This window comes from Neopelma chrysocephalum, unplaced genomic scaffold (assembly GCF_003984885.1).
Source record: "Neopelma chrysocephalum unplaced genomic scaffold, ASM398488v2 Primary Assembly neopelma1_22, whole genome shotgun sequence".
Lineage (NCBI taxonomy): Eukaryota > Metazoa > Chordata > Aves > Passeriformes > Pipridae > Neopelma > Neopelma chrysocephalum.
The window spans coordinates 20,756,984-20,776,767 of NW_020897689.1; the positions used below are offsets into that span (position 1 = coordinate 20,756,984).

General features: G+C 37.5%; 1 pseudogene; it reads left to right on the forward strand.

Annotated features, from left to right (window-relative positions):
* The window catches only part of LOC113964030, a 20,160-nt pseudogene extending 1,804 nt beyond the window's left edge, over window positions 1–18,356 (forward strand).
* The last annotated feature ends 1,428 nt before the right edge of the window (window positions 18,357–19,784 follow it).

A 19,784-nucleotide genomic window follows, 5' to 3' on the forward strand; every position in this document is an offset into this window, starting at 1 on the left:
CTTTCCCTTTCCCTTTCCCTTTCCCTTTCCCTTTCCCTTTCCCTTTCCCTTTCCTTTCGCCATGTTGCTTAGTGTATCAAAATACTGCTAAACATTTTGACTAAAGGAGCTGACAACTTCAGAATGTGGCATGGGGCTTGTGATAACTGCTACTGCAAATCATGCAGGTGTCTGAATAGAAAGGGAGGAGCTATAGTCATTCAGATGATGCTTTTGTTCCTCTGGAGAACCTTTACAAGTGAATGCGTCCATTTTGATTAAGACTAGTTTTAAAAACATGTATTAAAGTAGCAGAAAAATAATAAGCAATATGAATTTATGACCTAGGCCTTCTACTCTCAAGGATTTTGATTTTTCTTTTCAGAATGATTATGATTATCATTATACTGCTTTGTTTTACGAAAATGGCATTAAAGTGAATCATAACAATAAAGCAGAACATAGTTACTTTACTGCACGTTTGCTTTTCAAATGAGAAAGTCTTTTGTAGTTGTAAATTGACCAACACATAATTTAATTATGCAGTTTTATTGATTTTTTTAAGACTACGCTTGTAGCTGTATTTCTACAATTCAGTATTACATTTAAGAAAGAAGGATAGCACCTAAGAATTAATTTTTTGGTTATTTGCCAGGTGGCTGTATGGGAAACAGATTTGCTTGTTCTATGCATTTTGTGGGGTGCTGTTTGGGATCTGCAGTCTCTCAACACTGACATTACTGAGCATGGTGTACTGCCTCAAGATTAGTTTTCCAGTTTGTGGTAAGCTTATGTTTCTGTCTTACGTTACTCAATTTTCATAGGAACATAGACCACCACTTTTGGGCTGCATATCCTAGAGAGCATTTCTATAGAAGAGACCTTTTGCTTCCAGTCAAACAATTCTTGTTTCTGTGATCATTGATAACTGACTATAGGGCTAGATGTATGCAGCTGACTACTTGTAAGATCTTTTAACTCAAGGTGATAATTGGCGAGCATGGAATAGGAGTTCTGATCTAAAAGCAAGACTAGCTTGAATAAAATAATTTTTCTTTCAGAGTTTATTGCTACATTTTGATAGAGATTTTTTTCCTAGAGATTTATGTTGTGCTAAGTTTCCTAGATGTATCAGAGAATTCAGCTACCTAATTTTTTTTGGAAATTGTTGCAAACCATGCTCTATTCTTACAAACTTTCAATCTGTTGTAATATTTTGAATGCTTGTTAAAGTTATCCCTCTTACTTATCCAGCTCAGCTGCCTGCATATGAGAAACTGCATTCAGACATGTCAGCTGTGCTAATCTTCACTGATTGCTTTGTGTCTTCCAGGGAACAGGTTCAAGAAGGAACATGGTCAAATCTTGATAGCCTGTGCTTGGACTTATGCAGCAGTTTTTGCATGTTCTCCCCTGGCTCACTGGGGAGAATATGGAGTGGAGCCCTGTGGCACAGCCTGCTGCATTGACTGGCATTGCACCAACATAAATGCCAAGGCCACTTCTTACACCATAGTCCTCTTTGCTTTTTATTTTGTTCTCTCTTGTGGAGTAATTGTCACTTCTACTCCCTTATTCTGGTAACTGTGAAAGAATCCAGGAAAGCAGTGGAACAGTACGTCTCAGGTCCTGCCAGGATGAGCAATGCACAAACCATTACTGTCAAGGTATTTGAAAGTTAGTCTTTGGCAAGACCTTTTTGGCACAGCTGGGCAGCACCATTTAAGGACCAAGAAAGTTCTTGAGAAGGGAGTAGGGATTGAAAAAAAAATTGATCCTTACTGCATTTTCATTTCAGACAAAAATGTTGTCCTGCTTAGGCACTTGAACAGGCTCCCCAGGGAAGTTGTCACAGCAACAAGCCTGACGGAGTTCAAGAAGTGTTTGGGCAATACTCTCAAGCACATGGTGTGACTCTTGGGAATGGTCCTGTGCAGGGTCAGGGGTTGGACTCAATGCCTCTTCCAACTTGGCATATTCTGTGATTCTGTAGATTCTTCATATGGCAATGAGTTTCTAAACATACAAGTAATAGCTATGTCGTTTCTGGAAGGTGATATTAAGCTCACAGAGCTTCATTACTTATGAAAATTAAGAATACAGATTTTGATCAAAAGGAAGGTTAAAAATTGGAGCACTGTGCAGAATTGAGTTTAGGTCTCATGCACTTGAACCATTGCTTATGAAAGCCAGTCTGGTTTTGAGTGAGTGAATTCTGTTTGCCCGGTTACAGACATCCAAGAAGATCCATGTCTAAGCTTTATATCATTAAAGATTTTATATAGTATAGTAGTGTCGCGGTAGGAACGGCCATGCGACATAAAAAAGGTTCCAACAAAGTTTATTTCCAGGAAAAAGACAGCACACCGGGGCTGCTTAGCAGTCCCTTTAAGTACAGTTTTTGAACACACGTAATCCACACGGATAGGACAGTTCAAACTCACACACCAGAATTCTTACAGCTAATAGGTGCATTTTCTAAACTCTACTTTCTCACAACAACTTTGCTCTTTCTCAAAACAGCCCTGTGAGGTTCCCACAACAGTCCCGAGCACCTGCTCTTATTTTTCTCTCATGCTGATGTTTTTCCCGACCACTCTTGTTCAAAACAGGTCTCTGTTCTCATGAGACAATGTTCCTGTTCTCACGGGACAGCTTCTTCAGGATGCATCAGTATATTGTCAGGATCAGGGCCTCAGTCCTCTCTTTCAGTCCATCTCAGGGGTACATTTTGATCTGGTCAACATCGACTGCTTCGTCGATAAGTGCCAGGCTGCTGACAGGTTCTCTGTCAACCCCCGACATAGTAGAGATCAAATTCCTGTAGTGTACAGGTGAATAAAGGACAAAAGTCACGAAAAATGTATCTCTGTAAATTCTTTTTGAACTAAAACCTCTGAAGGTTTGTTTTTCACTAGCTTATACATTCAAATTAAACCTGTGGTTGCAGTATTTGTTGTGGAAATTGTTTCCTGCTGCAAAACCACGTCCTTTCAAGGAGAAGATCAGCATTTATTTTTTTAATATACCAAAAAAAAAAAGAAGACAAACTTTGCAGCCGAAATTAGAGGTGTGCTTCACCCTTTAGATAACGTACCTCTTGAAAGATATGGGTGTTACCTCTTGACTCTCTTAACTATCTCCACTGAGAAAATCTTTGTTTGTTTGGTTGGGTTTTTTTCCTCAATTTCAGTGAATCCTTCCCTCATTTTTCTAGTTTGGCGTGTCCTTCTAAATATCTTCCTCACCACCTTTCAGATTTCCACTTAGGTTCATCTTTGGTCCTTATCTTCTCTCTCTGTTTAGGAATATGGACACTCTCATTTGCTAATACAGTTGGATATCTCACAGATCTGCTTCTGTATAGATTTGCTGTCTCTTTTTCGTGCTAACAAACTTGGTCTCTCTCTGACACTTTTCTTTAGATTGCCAAGTGCAGTGTAGCTACACTAGACATCATAATCTGCCCTGTCTCTCCCTTTGAGTATCTTGGTTTTGACCACCATGGGAAACACCACCCTCCTGCTTACCATATGATCTTGTAAACCAAATATCTTCCTCAATCCAAGCAGTTTAAGAACTTAAAAGTTATGTTCACATTTTACCTACTCCTTTTCTGTAATAACTCTTAGATGAAACACTTTCTAACTGAAGCTCTAAAGTATATTCCTGCCCACTCCTGGATATTCAGTAGAATTTCGTTACTTAAGTCTTTCACTTGACTACTGGATACTATACTTTAACTCTTTAATTAACTTCCAAAACTCTTCATAGCTTGTCATAACTCGCTTCTATACCCCTGTTCAGTGAGACCAAGACTCTGGTTATGCTATATGTTCATAGCACTCAGGAAAGCACATGTATGTTCAATGTTACTTGTCATTCTTGTGAGTTATTTCTGACAAAAAATGGCAAAATGAAAACCATATCTCCTACAAAACTTCCTTTGTGATGTTAACACAGGAAGTCACACTGGTGTATCACACAGGTTGATATTGTTTGGGCTGCTGGAACATTAGGGAAACTGCTTATTATGTAATGACAAGTATTTTTTCTTTTATTCCATTTTTTTCCCTTCAAAATTGTTGTGTTCTTCACTGTTAAATTGTAAACTCTTTGAGTTACTTTGAAACTGCTTATCATCTGCAGAGAATTTCCCCCTGTAATAATAATAATTATACAAATAACAGGTAATTATACGTGATAATCCTTTGAAGACTCTTGCTAAGAGGACGGTATAAGTCAAGTCATAAATCATAATAGCAGAAAGGAGAAAAGAGAGTAGCTTTCCTAAAACAATTCAACCCAAATATGTTAACTTCGTGGTGCACTTCTGTTGTGATTTAGCCCCAGCTGGCAATCAAGCACCATGCAGCCACTCCCCCAGTGAAAACATAAAAGTAAATTTTGTGAGTTGAGTTTAATAATTGAAACAAAATAAAATATAACAACAACAATAATAACAACAATCATAATCATAATCATCTACTACTACTGCTAATTGTATTGAAAAGGGGAGAGAGAAAGAGGAGCATAACCCATGAGAAACAATTCATGTTCAACAATGATCACCACCCACTGACCAATGCCCAGCCCATCCCTGAGCAGTGATTGGTGACTCCTGACCAACTCCCCCAATTTATACACTGGGCATGATGTTCTACGGTGTGGAATATTCCTTTGGCTGCTTTGGGTCAGCTGGTTGGTTGGCTTCTTGCTCCCTCCTGGTTTTTTGCACACCTGCTCTCTGGCAGAGCCTGTGAAACTGAAAAGTCCTTGACTCAGAGTAAGCACTGCTTAGCAACAACTAAAACATCAGTGTGTTATCAGCATTATTCTCCAACTAAATTCAAACCACAGCACTGTACCAGCTACTAAGAGGAAAAATTAACTCAAAACCAGTAGAAACCAGGACAACTTGGAATTATTATTTGCTGAACTGTAGTTCTTCCTGCTGGATTTCAGCTGCAACACAGCCTACCTTGTAGTACCCAACAAATCAGAGACAATTTATAGCCCATCCTTCCTCTGGCATTTTTCATTCTGCCTCTGACAGCAACCCACTGTAATGTCGGAGTCCTGATCAGGTTTGACCTGCCCTCTACAGTCTGATCCAGCTTCGGCTGAAGTGCTTGGACATTACATCAGTCATGAAAAGCTAAATCCAGAAAATTACTTGGGCAGTTAAATGGTACTTAAACACTTACAGGTCTGACTAAGCCCAGAAACGTGATTATAGAAGCTCTTGCTTGGTGGCTGCCTATGCTTTGAGGCTCCAAGAAAATTCTATTGGTTCCTCTGTAAACATAAAGATTTCCCAAGTTCCTGCAGTTTTCATTAACCTGTTTTGACCTGCACACTAAGTGGCTATCACTTTCCTAAAACATATTAACATAAGCACACCATAGAACTCAATTTAAGCCCCCTTTAGTCTATTTGTTTATTAGCAATTGAATATTTTTACTTAAAAAGAACAATAAAATACAGATAATATCATTAATCTACTTCCCATGTTAAAAGGTTTTTCTGTAATATTTTTTTTCTGTGCTGTTTTAGAATGACAATTACAAGACTTTTAAAAAATGTAATGGGATCTGTGTAGTGCTGTTAGTGCTATTGGTGGTTGTGAATTTGCAAGGTTGGATAACTGATGATATTGCTTTTATTATTATATAGTTCCATAAATTTCAATTGTAATACATACAGAGGACACAATTACTCTCATGTGATCTCTTCACTGGTGCATGGGTTTGACAGTTTCTGGAGAAAACACGCTCTGAGCATATCAATAAGACAGATAAATATTATGAATGCAAACAGAGATGTAGAAAATTGCCTCTTCTCCAGGAGTTCCTTGGGATTAAGCTATTTCAGAAACACAACTTAGTTCTCCCTAGGCATTGCAAGATGTCTTGTCAAATATTTGTCCAAATACCATCTCTGAGTTGTCTGCAGTACATTCAATTTAAATCATGAGGGCTTTGGTCTAAGGGATTGTGTTTAGTTTTTGTTCTGATGTGTATGACCTTGAACAAAACTCCTGGTATTCAGCTTATATTTCTTTGTATCTGTAATCTGAGATACCTCTGAAGTACTTGATTTAAAACACTGAAGATCCATTTGGCTGATAAGGAAAAATTTGAATAATTCACATCTATTTTCCAATATTTTTTATTGAAGGAACTGATTTTGTTAATCTTTGGAATGCAATGATTTCCAGAGAAACAACACAGACTTACACATCATGGAGGTTAATTGGTCTTAAATTTTGTTCCTACAATGCATGGACCTAGCACTTGGGATTTTTTTAATCCTTATTACATTTTTTTTGTTAAATTAATAGAAATTTTAGCATCAACATTAATGGAGGATGTCACACTACTGAAACTGGAAGTATTATATGTGCACTGGTACAGGCAGTCTTGAAAGCTGTGGCTAACTGCAGGTGGGAAGATCTATGATCATAATGGGAAATATAAAGGAAATCAAACTGGATAAAGGTTACTCTTCACAGAAGACTCACGATTTAGAATACAAGATGTTAAATCTCAATAATTCTTTATAAAGGGTAAAATTACTCTTAAAGCAAAAGTAGAAAAACAGCCATTTAATGCCCTTTTCTGATTTTGTCAACTTTAAACAGAGGCTTTCTTTGTAAAGCAAAGCAACATTATTTGCTGTAGGCATTTCAAAGGGATTGGTTTCTAAGTGCATGTGAAGGGCAAGAATCTGCATGAAGACAAAAATAGTCTTAATGCTAATTTTGCACTATCAACTTTATAATATTTATTGATTTGAAGTGGAATCGATTAGCTTTTTGTCAAGTGTAGGAGGTGACTGAGAGAGAACATCTTGAACATGTCTTACTGTCAGGGCTTGCTAGGGAAGAACACATACATTTCATCTGGGCAGGATATGAAATTGAGTTTCTCTTTAATACAGATGATCACATTTATGATTGACTTTTATTTTTGAGCAGCAGAAATATTTAGAATAGTGGATCATGAAACAAGTGCTTTTAGATTACTATTTGAGCATGGTTCAGATCAAAAAAAGTCTTCCGTCACGCTTCAGAGCTTTCAGGAAAGTTGCCTTCATTTTTATGTGTTCTCATTTGAATAGTTCAACTATAGTGATCACTGTTGCACATATAAAAACTCTAGGCTTTCCAGGTGTGCAGGTCCTATGAATTACCAGGCATCTGGAGCAAAAGTACATTTTTTTTTTTAAATCTGGAAAAGGTTTACAGAGGAAAAGGATGACAGATCAAGGGTGTGAGTCAGTCTCCAGTCATCTCAAGTTCATCAGACTTCTCTTATAGCCTGATAAATACCATTTTAATTCCTTTCTTCCCAGTGCAGGAATAATAGTATTGGTTGCTCTCATCCATTGCTTTTCAGACTTTGCCATAATTGCTTTGGAATATTTTACAAGATACAATTGCAATATGCCTTAGCTTTACACATCAGTAAACTTCCAGTCCATGGAATGTTTAGCTGGCTGATTTCATGATTTCCGTGCAGTGAAACTCTTCAAGACGGGAAATTATGGGAAATACTTCCCTTGCTTATGAGAACTAGAGTAAGGTCAAACTGCCAAGTCAAGGCCATCAGTGTAGTCATAACCAAACTTAGGAACTGTTCTTGCTTTGCCTGGTGCTTAGCCTGTTTGCCTCTGCCTCTTGCATATTTTTGTTTTCAGGCTTTGGTGTGGTGCTTAAGGTGACCTGAATGCTCAGCAAAGTTTGCACAGAGAGAGTCTGCAGTTTTCCAATAGAGGCTTCTTGCAGGCTTTTACAGAAAGAGAAAGATGAGCTTGCCAAAGGCTGGTCCATTGGATTTTGCAGTCCTCAAGGACGCAGGGGCTGAGTTTGGGGTCCATGCTACCTGATTCTTAAGAGAAATTCAGCAAGCAGAAGGAACAGATGATTTATAAGAGCCTGTCCTCATCTTGTGAGCCACTGTAAGGGATAGGCATTATCTTGGTAAAAGAGGGGTAGATGCACTGAATGATTTGAGATGATTTAGAGCTGGTTCGAGGGACAAGAGCTTCCATCATCCTCCATGCCAACTGAACATTATATATATAGAGTGTCGTATAGACATTACTGTAGTGATTGCACTTCTCAGAAGTTTTTGAAGAAGCAGTGTTTTCTCTACTGCACACTGTTTATTAGACCTTGCTCTGGAGTCTAGGAGGACACCAAAGAAAAAAATGGTGGCCTATTGGTGTTGCTTTCTATATTTTAGTGAAAAAGGGCCTCCAAAAAGAAAATTGAAAACCCCAGTATTAAAGTAGAAGAGGTAAAAGCATCAAGTGATGGGAACACCAGTGCTTTGTTTATGTTCTCCTACTGTTGTCTGTGGTCTGAATCAGTGAGAATGCTTTGTTGCTAACTTTCATAATTACACTAGGTGCTCCTTGATTTCTGAAAACAAAGCTTGATAGATGTTTGGGCATGGCCTAAGATACACTGGTGATATTCTCAGGGAAATTTAGAAGCTCCGTCTGGCACTTTGGCAGACAGGGATTGGTGCTGGGCACTCTGGATACAGGCTGGCTCTTCTCATTTGGGCTTTCAGGGCTTTTGCCCAGAGTGTGATGCATGTGTGCCTGCACATACTGACTCTGAACAAACCTTTGCTTTTGCAGCTCATGATATATAGAAACTGTGCTGACAATGCAAGGAAGGGCAGAAACCAGCTTTGGATGCACTCTGGAGGTGTAGACTCCCACAGGGAAATTTGGCCCTAAATCTACCACTGGAATTCCTCTCCTGAGGGAACTTGGATCTTCCTCACCCATGTGCTTTAGGTGGCCCTAGGACAGGACAAGTGGAGTTTAAGTATTTAATCCATTTGGATGCGTATAATGATCTCATCTACTTGGCAGCCAAGGTAGTCCATGATGCAAGGAGAATGGATTGCACTGAAGGTACATAGCTGATATAAACATTTAAAAAAAAATGCTTATGCTGCACTAGAACATTGTTTCTACTTAGATCTACAGGCAGAGTGTGTTAGTGCCTGACTACATGGGAGGGAATGACCTTTTATGCGTACTTTTTGTAAGCTATGCATTATTGTAGGACTCGGAAAAAAAAAAGGCAGTTACCAAAATATTTGGGGCAGTAGCAATTAGATAGCATTAAAAATATTTTACCAAGAAGAATTACCTTCACCTTATACAAGTCAGCACCGTTCAGCAGAGCAGATACAGTGGGATCTAAATATGTACACAAGAATAAGTGCACAAAATAATGCCAGATTGTTTAAAAAAATGCTGCCAAAAGTCTGTTCCAAGGTCTTAAGAGAATTGATTGGAAAGTGGCCCATTGAATTGTTTTGGAGTAGACATCAATATCAATCAGGCATGTTTTTCTTCTGAACAAGAGTGCTGTGATGGTATTTTACTGATTTTATTGTTTTTTACTGTATTGTGTTTTCTTGAATGAAGGGAGGAGTAAAATCCATGACATAAATTTCTCATTTCTAATTTTTTTACTTCTTCCTCCATTTTAGCAATGCATTGTCTTACTGGCTTATTATTATGCAGAAAAAATCCCCACAAGGTAGAGGCTGTAATAGTCCCTCGAGGCATGCAAAGTCATTGGAATTAATTTGCTGCTTATAAGCATTCATTTGGACTAAGTCTTACAGAACTTGAAAATAGTTGCACTTACCCTGTCAGAAATAATTTGTAGGAAAAACTTCCTATTCTCAGCAGAAAAGTCTCACCCATAGCAATTTCTTTAGAAGTGAAAGGAAAGAAGAAAGTATCATTTTATTGGCTTTGTCATAGCCTTGTCTAATTACTTTCTGAGAGCACAATTCTCCTTTGCAGCCTCTGGGAATTTGGAATCCTTTAAGGCTCTACTGCAATAAGCATATCACATAAATAAATTGAGAATAGTTAAGCACTTCCTGCAAATGTTCTTTTTGTTTTACAGACAAGAATTAATTTGTCTGCCGAAATAAACAAAAAGTTCTACAGAAGACACAAATGATGGACCCTATATGATTCACAGGAAGGACAGCATGCAGTCCTCTCAGGTTAGATTACACAATCTCAGGAAGGCATGATTCTTCTAATTCACTTATGCTTAAGACTTCTTATTCAACATCTCTTTGCAATATATTTCTTAAGGAGCAGAAAATTTACTTTTAACTTTCTATTGTAAACTTTCTGTATTATTAAATTATTCTTTATTGAAAATTTTTTTACCAGAAACATCCACATGCCAGCAAAGTTCTCTGTTTTATTTAGAGATACTTAAACCAAGACATGAAAGATGCTGAATACACTGAAGCTCTGCTTCCCTGCTATTCCTAGTACTGGCTTCAGGTGTGTGGGATGGACTGTCTCTGACAGTGTGCAGTTTTGCCTCTTCTATACCTACAGGCTCCAATTGTTCTGCATTTCTTAAAAGGCTCATAAGAACACAGGGTTTTACAAAAAGTCTGTGATGTAACTCAAAAGTATCTTTCTTGTGCTCGACCAAACCCTTTCCCTTCCATGTGTTCTGTACCTTGCTTAGTCTTCTGATATGCTGCGAATCTTAAGCAATAATGTTAGAGTCTTCATACAGGTATAGAACAATCAATTGAAAGTGAATGTTTTTAAAAGGGTTTATTATTTAGATGGAAGATTTTCCCAAATCTTCTTTACTATAGTGAATACACTGATATACCAAACATTTATCCGAGTCCTAAGAGATGTCATTAAAGTGAGGGTAGAGTGTAATGAAAATATATGACAGAACGCTCATAATATATTCTCAAAATTGTGCATATTTCTGGACGATGTAATTCTTCAGTAGATGAAATTTTTGTACATAGAGGTTGGCTGTCACAATGAAGCTACTGCATTTGGAGACTTGAAGTTTTTCGGGCTGATTGAAGGTCTGCAGCTTGTACTAATTTCGTAATTTAGTGGAATTTGCAGCTAATTGACACACAAATAGCTGTCAAGTCTGAAATTGTAGGCAGGTGCTAAAATAGTGACATATGTGCTGAGTGGTAGATACTGAGGACTGAGTGATCTAAATCATCTACATGGTTTCCATTAAACCTTGCTCAAATTACACACTACATGGTAGATATCTACATAACTCAATATTTCTAAATTTTATAATTAAAAAGCAAGCTCACTATGTAATTATTACACCGGTAGCTAAACATGACATCTAATAGAAGCTTGTAGGTATAGCTCCATGCTTGGCTGTGACAAGGTAAGAAAGTGATCAACGGTGACTTCTAATATTTTAACATTCATAATTTTTACCTATATGAATCTTCATTTGCTATTAGCAATACTGGTGATACAATCCAGTTTTGAATCCTTAGGGTAGCCTAGCATCATGGGTATAAGGTACATACTTATTTCCTTGCATTTTAAAGTAAATGAAATTTACTTTTTGAGGGAAAAATATCACTGCAATGCAAAAGAACTTGTATTCCTAGATACTGTAGGGTACAGACACAGGAAACAGGGAACCCAAACGTCTAGGAAGCAAAAGGCAGCAGATAAAAGGGGACAAATCTGAGGAGCCCAAAAATATGGCAATTTTTGTTCCAACCCTTTTCTAATATGTCTGGATTGCTGGGAGGGTTCTGGGAGTTAGTTTTTATCTGTGAGCTGCTCCTAGGTAAGTAGCACCATGCAAGAGAAAGCTTTATGTCTGCGTAGTTTAAGCAGGAAAATGAGTGATAACACCATAGATTTTCCTATAAAAAGATACCCCTGTGAAGCCTGGGTGATGTCCCCCAGGACCCTGGACACCCCATCAGCTGGATCGATGATGGAGACAGGAATGGTGATCCTCTCTATCTTCCTCCCTATCTTTATTATCTCTTTGTCTCTCTTTCACACTACCCCTTATTCAAAATCCACCACCATGTACTTAGATATGGGACTTAGAAGATACGGGACCAATCTTCATGTCATGTCTGTAAGTCACTAAAACTTTCTAAGTTTTTGAGGATCCTCTGACCTTTCTTGTTTGTTTTCAACTACAGGCACCTATGAATCTTGTGTATTCCCTTCCCCTTAAGGATGGGATGCCACAATACTCTAGAGGATGTTTCATATTCAATTACAGGATATATATGGATAATTTAAGAATGCATGTACACAATGGCATATATGCTTTTGCATGTGGAAATGAGTAATTTTCTACTGAAAACATGTGAAACTCCAAAAATTAGACATTTAAAAGTTAGAAATAGAAAAATTCAAATAAGATATTTCTGTTGTAATAATTTTTTGAATAAAAAACATAGTGATTAAGTGGTTCATGCTTTTCAATTAGTTTTCAAAATGTATAATTTGATAAAATCTTTCACTTACTTTAAATCAGTATCTTTTCCAAGCATTGTGCATTCTTACCAAAGAAACTTACTGTAATCCTAAGAGGAAGCTGTGAAAGATTTCAACATGCACACAGTTCCCGCTTCGTTGAAACAAGTAACATGACCCTTTCTGGTAGGCTGACAGCCAGGTACTGCTGCCTCTCTGAGCCTGGGTGACTGGCTGAGTGCCACTGCATCAGGATATTCTCACCAGTAGTTCAGTCGCATAAACCATCATTTATTTAAATGTGACAAGCAGCTGAATTCACCCTGTCTTATTCAATACATATTCCAATAAATGTCTAGTTTGAAACAACTGAATCAGCTTGTGCCAACAGCCAGGGTTTGTTCCAGTCTGCATAAGAGAACTGACACACAACAGCTGACAATCTAACTAGAAGGATGACTTAACGCTGCAAGTGTAGAACATTTATTTTCTTTTTTCTATTTACCAACAATGTAAAAATACAATCTGTAACTTGTGCTTTTTGTTTTGAAGCTTTTCTTATAAACCACAATGTTTTGCCCATGTTCCAGCTCAATTGTAGTTCCCCAAGAGAGATTTTTGCTTGTAAATTTCTGAGCAGTGTCACCTACCATTATATTTGATACACGAACAATATTTTATGCTTGATTTACAGACACAAAAAATTTTTTTTTCATTTGTAACTGTACTTATTTGCTTCTCCATGAGATACTTTAAGAAGGTTTTTGCATAGAAGATTTACCTACATGCAAAGGAGAAGCTTAAAAGGTTTTTGAAAACTCTCTGCCAAATCATATTAGAAAGCTATGGCAGAGTCCTGTCTAGGCTAAGGGACAGAGCAAGGGTGACTCAATTCTTGCCTTACCTTGGGAAATTATTATATTGCTACATGCTTACATTTATATGAATGTTTAGATTTTATGTCATGATTTATACTTGGCAAACTATATAAGTTAGGTTAAACTTCCCAGTCAAAACGGGTACTGGGATTACAGGGGATGCTATGTGTACTGTCATAGTATTTTTCTTACATCCCTCTATGATAAAAAGGACCATAGGGATTCTTCTAATTAGTGAGATCTATGAATGAAAATACAAATAATTAAAACAAAAATCTGGCTAGCTTTCAAGATGTGGGAAGAAGACATAGCCTTTTATTCATAATGCAGAGCAACAGCAGGACTCTTGAGATCCCTTTGATAAGAAAAGATGTTAGAAATTTTCATGGATGTGTCCAATTATGAAAAGAGAACTCACAGAGCAGAAGCTGTTTTTCTCTCTGTTTCTGTGATAAAGACATTACAGAGAGAGCATTATAATTCATTAAAATAATCTTATTAACAGTAAAGGATTTTTGATTCTAAACCTTTGTTTTTACTTGCTACAAATCGTAATGAGTGCCTTTTGTAATAGTTTCCATAACAACTAGTTTTTTTTACACTTTTATATGAGTCCTGCACATATTTTTCTAAGTCACATCATCACATTGTTCCTTGACCAACCACACAATTTTATGCCAGATTTCCTCGTGTTCTGTAAAGGCACAGTTTGCTGTTACTGCAATCTTTTATAAGCCTATAATCTATTATAGGCTGAGCCCAAAATTAGGCAATATGTCTCTTCGTTTTAATGAGAGGTGCTGGTCTTAAGTCTAGGGTGAAATTATGAGACAGCCTGGCTATAGTCCAGCATGCCTGTTGTTCTCCCTGTGTCTCACTGTGCAGTGATGCACAGGAAATTGCCATCTCAGGTGATATCACCTTCACAGGAGAAAATCAACAGCCAGAACTGACGTCTGTCCACCAAGTATAGCATAAATCTCTACACCACTCTTTACGTGGGCAGACAGTGATAGGACAATGCTTTTAAACTGAGAGAGGAGAGATTTAGATTAGATGTTAGGAAGAATTTCTTTATTCAGAAGGTAATGAGACAGAAAAACAGTTGCCCAGGGAAGATGTGGATGCCCCAAACCTGGAAGTGCTTGAGGCCAGGAGGGTTGGGCTCTAGGTAACCTGATCTAGTGGATCCCTGCCATGGTGGGAGGTTGAAACTAGGTGATCTTTAGGGTCCATTCCAACACAAATCATTCTGTGATTCTATGATAATTGAATCAATCAGAGTGATGCTATGAAATGGGGTAGTTGACCCACCTCACAGTGTGAAAGTCATATTCATTTGTGAGCTGTTCTCCTTGGTGTACGTAGTTGATATGTGACCTTTGTGAGTTATTGAAATTCAATAAAAGAGAAAATGTACAGATCAGTTATTCTTAACAATGGTTTCTGAAGTAAAATTAACTCATCGTTGGAAATAACCTACCTGAGACAGAAGTAATTTTTTTTTCTTGACATATTCACAGAATTCTAGTTGGTTATTGAGACTTAAATTACAGAAATGTCACTTTGTTTCTATCCTGCTACTTACATCTTCAGATAACATTTGGCTGCTCTATTGTGCACTGAATTAAAATTTTTTTTTGGAAGTCATTGGCAAAGTTTAAATACGAACCGGTGGGAATAAAGTAATGTTCGCTCACAAGTTCTCCAACTCTTCCAGTGAAAGAGCTTGTGAAAAAAAATTGCTTTATACTTTGCTTAAGCTTTTCTTGCATTATATTTGACTCATTCATGTGTAGGTGATTGAAATCCCTTATTGCGGCCAACTCATTTTGCTTTGTTACATCTCTGTTTTCACTGGAACAATGTACATTTGATAATCTTTTTCTAATTATTTTAGGAAAACTGTCCATAGCAACTTGCATGTGTAGTATTTCAAAGGTAACTAAGATGTGGTTGTACAGATACACCCAACAATGGTGTTGACATGTAATGGGCATGTCTTTGAAGGCACAGTGTGCCTTTGGAATGTTCCCCCATTTGTTGTCTTTGCACAGTTCAGCTGTTGTTCTTGTTTGACCACAAAAATGCAAAGATATGCTTTAGCTTGGCCCTTTGGTGAATTTCTAGTGATTCTTCACAAAGTTGCCTTGTATCTGCTCCATTAAAATTCTCCTTTTTTACTGTGCATGTGAAACTCTTGAGGTTTTTTGCCATCTTATGTTGACATCCTCGATTAGCCCACTCCTCATACCTGACTTTTTGGTACCATGTTGGTTATTTTGCTGATCTTAAGGAGATGGAGGTATGTCATCAAGCACCTGCTTTGAAACTTTTATAAGAGGCAGTGATTTTGAAGTCCTTTTGAGATAATAATAATAATAACAACAACAACAAGAAAGTATCTTTCTATATTCATGTACATATATGTACAGTTGATGTGCTTAAATACCTCAAAGAGCATTTCTTTTTCCTAATTTTGCTCCACTAAGTGTTAGCTGTCTTAAGTATGTCCTCAAAATTGTCAGTTACAAAGACCCAAGAACAAACCATCACATCTATTTTCGACATAGTTCTTTGAATTATATCAATTACTTTCAGGACGTGTATCTCTTTCCTTTAACATTATGAAGACCCTAGAATGGCTTAGGTTTAGAATGAAAGATTTTGGATAGCTCAAATTGTGCAAGATTAATCCCCTCCTTGTTCTAGAAACTGTATTAATAGAGTTTATGAAGTTGACTGAGAGCTCCTTGAAAATATGTGCAAAATATCTTTTCATAGGAAAAGAAAAAAAAATAAAGCCTGTCTCAATCCCAAAGTCTAATTACAACCATAAATCAGCCATCTGCAAAATGCACCAAGTGAATCTAATGTCCATTTCTTCTAAATGTGATTCAAAAGGACTTAGGCATATGATTTGCCACAGATTGTTTTTAGTTTCACTCTTGAGTACTGGCCACAGACAGTTGAGGATTACAAATCCATGCATATGCATATCCATAGATAGAGATAGATCTTCAGCTGACTTAAAGAATTGAACGCTATGTAAATGAAGACAAATAGTAAGTTTACCCCACCTTGTGGATTTGCCTATTCATTTTCCCTAACTGGTCTCATTCTGTCAAACTCTCAGATCTGTCAAGTGACTTTAACTTTTGGTTTAATGTGAGCTCTGACAAGTTAGAGCTTTAAATGGTTATCACCTGTAAATGAGAGATTTCTCCTCTGACAATATGATTATAGTGGGTGGTTTTCTAGAGACATCTGTAAATTCACAAACAGATTTTAGCATAGTAAAAAAATCAGTTAAAAACCACAGACATTGCTCATAAAAGTCATGGTATATATTTCTTGGAAATCACCATGCATTTCCTCTTGCAGAATAAAATTTGTGAGAGTATTAAACTTAAGGAGAAAATAATAACATTTGGAAGAGCTCCCTATGCTCAGGACCTCTTTCATTCTCACTCTGAACACAACAACGTCATCTCTCTTAACTAAAAACCCCATGATTTTTGCAACCTTGAATTGACAACCAGAGCCTCACTGAGAAAAGTGGTGGATTCATCTGAGTGCGTTTGCAGCTCTGTACTCCCACTTGCAGAGGGCAGCTCAGGCAGGTGGCACAATTAGCAACTGAAAACAAAAGTACTTTCCTTATGTATTTTCTTCTGCCTTTGAATCCAACGCTACTCTAAATTGAATGAATCCTCTACTATCTTCTTTACTTGAAGATACATACCTCTGTCAAGAATAAGCTTGTGAAGCCTCTCTTCAAGAGCATGGATATTCTTGCTTCTGTCTTTAAAATATATGTGCACTACAGTTATAAACAGTGTTTAGAATGATACCCAGCAGGTTAGTCTTCCTATACATGCTGATGCTTACAGTTTACTTCAGATTTCACAAGGCGTATGTTTATTGCAGATCTGATATTTATTCTTGCATTTTACATATCTCTGTGATAATTTTTTTAAAAAGAGGAGTTTTGTCTGTTTGTTTGTTTTGGATTTTTTTCTTATTTTTAAAAATGTCTATTAAAGCTTTCTTCATAGAGTTTACTAGGACAAAAAATTTTGCATTCAGAGTTAGCTTCCAGTCATTAATTCAATTCCCCCTTGAGATTAATCCAGTTTTTCACTTTCAGACGCATGTGTATGTCTACAGTCGAGCAACAACAGTAAAATTATGGAAGACATTCTGTAATCAGGAAAACCAGTATTGCTCATGAGTGGATAGGAATGGTTTTGCAATCCAGACAAGCATTTTCCCAGAAAGATATATTTTTCTTTAGGTTGGCTTCCTTCTTGATCTTAAAAGAAAGTTTTCATGGTGCTTTATGGAAGAGGAAGAGAAATGTAGGAGCTGATATATTTTAACTCTGAAAGTTTCAGATAAAAGTAAGTTTCAGACAGATATAAGTTGCTAGAAAAATAACTGTTTAGAAGGCAGCTGAGGTATGAAGAAGCTATGACTTGTAGAGACTCTAAACAAGGGGTTCAATCAGGTGGTGTTTTTATGCATATAATGTTTTGATGACTATTTTTCTCATACATGCAGTTTTTTAACTAGCTGCCTTCTCCTTTTCTGTGCAATCTGAGTGTTGCTGTGTGCATTGGATTTTTTACTGCTTGGAGCCCTTATTGCCATGTGGGCAGCTTTTGGATCAATAGATAAGATTCCTCCATTATGCTTTGCTGTGCAGGTGTATTTGCAAAGTCCTCCACACTCTACAATCCAGTTATCTACCTCCTTCTGAAGTCCCATTTCTGAAAGACCATTGTCAAAGATTTCACTGTTCTTCAACAGTTGTGCATCAGAAGTTGTTTTTGTGTCAAGGCACCTCATAAGTACAGATCAACTTCGAACACCAGCCCGAGATCATTTAAGAGGAAAAATGAATCCAGCTGTATTTCTTTGCTGGTTGTGGAAGAATGTTCTTATTTCCCCCTGGAAAAGCAAAGGCATACCTTTGAATGCTTTCAAAACTATGCAAAATGCTGCCAGGAGAGGCTAAGTGCTATGGCATGCCCTCCTCAAGAAACTGTGTCCTTGGAGATCAACCTCTAAGCAAAAGTGGGACAGGCCAGTAAGATGTCAGTACAGGTGGTTGTAAGGGGAGAAAAAAGCACTGAAACTGATAAGTCAGAAATCACTTTGGAAGCAGTACCTGTGCATGATACACTTACAAACATCTAGAGCTGCTTGTATGAAACCTTCTGACAGTATTGTTGTTATACTGGATTTAAGAATGTGACTTTTTCTAAAGGGTCCTTCTACTACCCCATTTTCTAGACTACTTCCCTGTTTTTTCTCTTACTCTTTGATGGGACATGTGCTACAGCATGGACCTGCTATAAATGCTGTATGATTCTTACCATGCCACCTTAATTGTGTTAACTGTGTTCACATCATGAACTATGTCAGACAAGTTCTGGCTGCATTTTGTAATATGCTTTCAGTCTGTTTTCAAGAGATTACGCTAACCATTGAGAGGTTTTCCATAAGGCATTATTACCCTTTCTGGATTATGTACATTTTATGTTCTGTCTGCTCAAAAGATGTAACGTAGAGTTTTAAAAGGATGAGGTCATGCTGGTATAATGGTTACAGCAACTGAAAAGGTGAATGCTGACTGAAATGCCTGTTTTCCAAGGAGCGTAGCTGAATGACCACATTTGTTGCATCTACTAGGAGGTGTAGGTCACTTTGTTCCTTGCTTTGAAATGAACAGGCAGGTTCTGACCTTGTTCCACATGAATGAAATGAAAATATTTCTGGTGAGTCAGGACAGTATGTAGCTTTTTTTACCTTTTGGAATAATTTTAGAACTTGCCCTAGGACATTATTTATTATTCCCAGTTTTCTGTTTAGGACCCTGGAACTAGGATGGTGAAGACCTGGTTCAGAAATACCATAACAGGCAAGAATTTCTGTTGGTGCAAACCAGTGAAACCTGTAACACTATTCCACATAAAGATACCAAGCCTTGACAAATTCTTGAATGTTGTGTACAATGACAGTGCTGCAGAGTAAGAATAGGCACAGCTCTTTCCCCCCTTGTTCTTAGGCTCCTTTTGTCATTTCCTCTGCTGCTGCTATAAGAGCAAGGGCCTGCTGGAAGTGACAGGCTCTCATTTTGGTGAGGCTACAGCCAAAATTACCATAGACTTGCTATTAAAAGTGATTATAGCTTTGTTTTCCAGCTGGGATTACTTTGGGTGATAAGTTCTCCCTCAAGGACTTTGCCCTGCAGGGCCAGTTCATCCCACACTCCCCAGGAAACACCACCAAAGTCTCAGGCATACCTATATCTTTATACTGACAATGATTCATCAGCAACATATTTTGCTGCTGTTTCTGTGGTGGCTTGAAGCAAATGTACCTGATTGCAAAAGGGATGACTGTGTTAAACTCTATGAAAGTCTCCAGTTGGCCACTTTAAGGGATTTTTGATTGTTACACAGTTCATTTGGCATATTCACTTGGGATGTAGAGTTTTCTGTCCTGTTTTTAAACTGTTCTTACCCCCATACACTCCCAAACTCCCCTTTTCCCCCAATTTTTTTTGTATATGAACAATAATTAAGATACAGCTTACTCAATTTCCAGATATGCATTAGATGT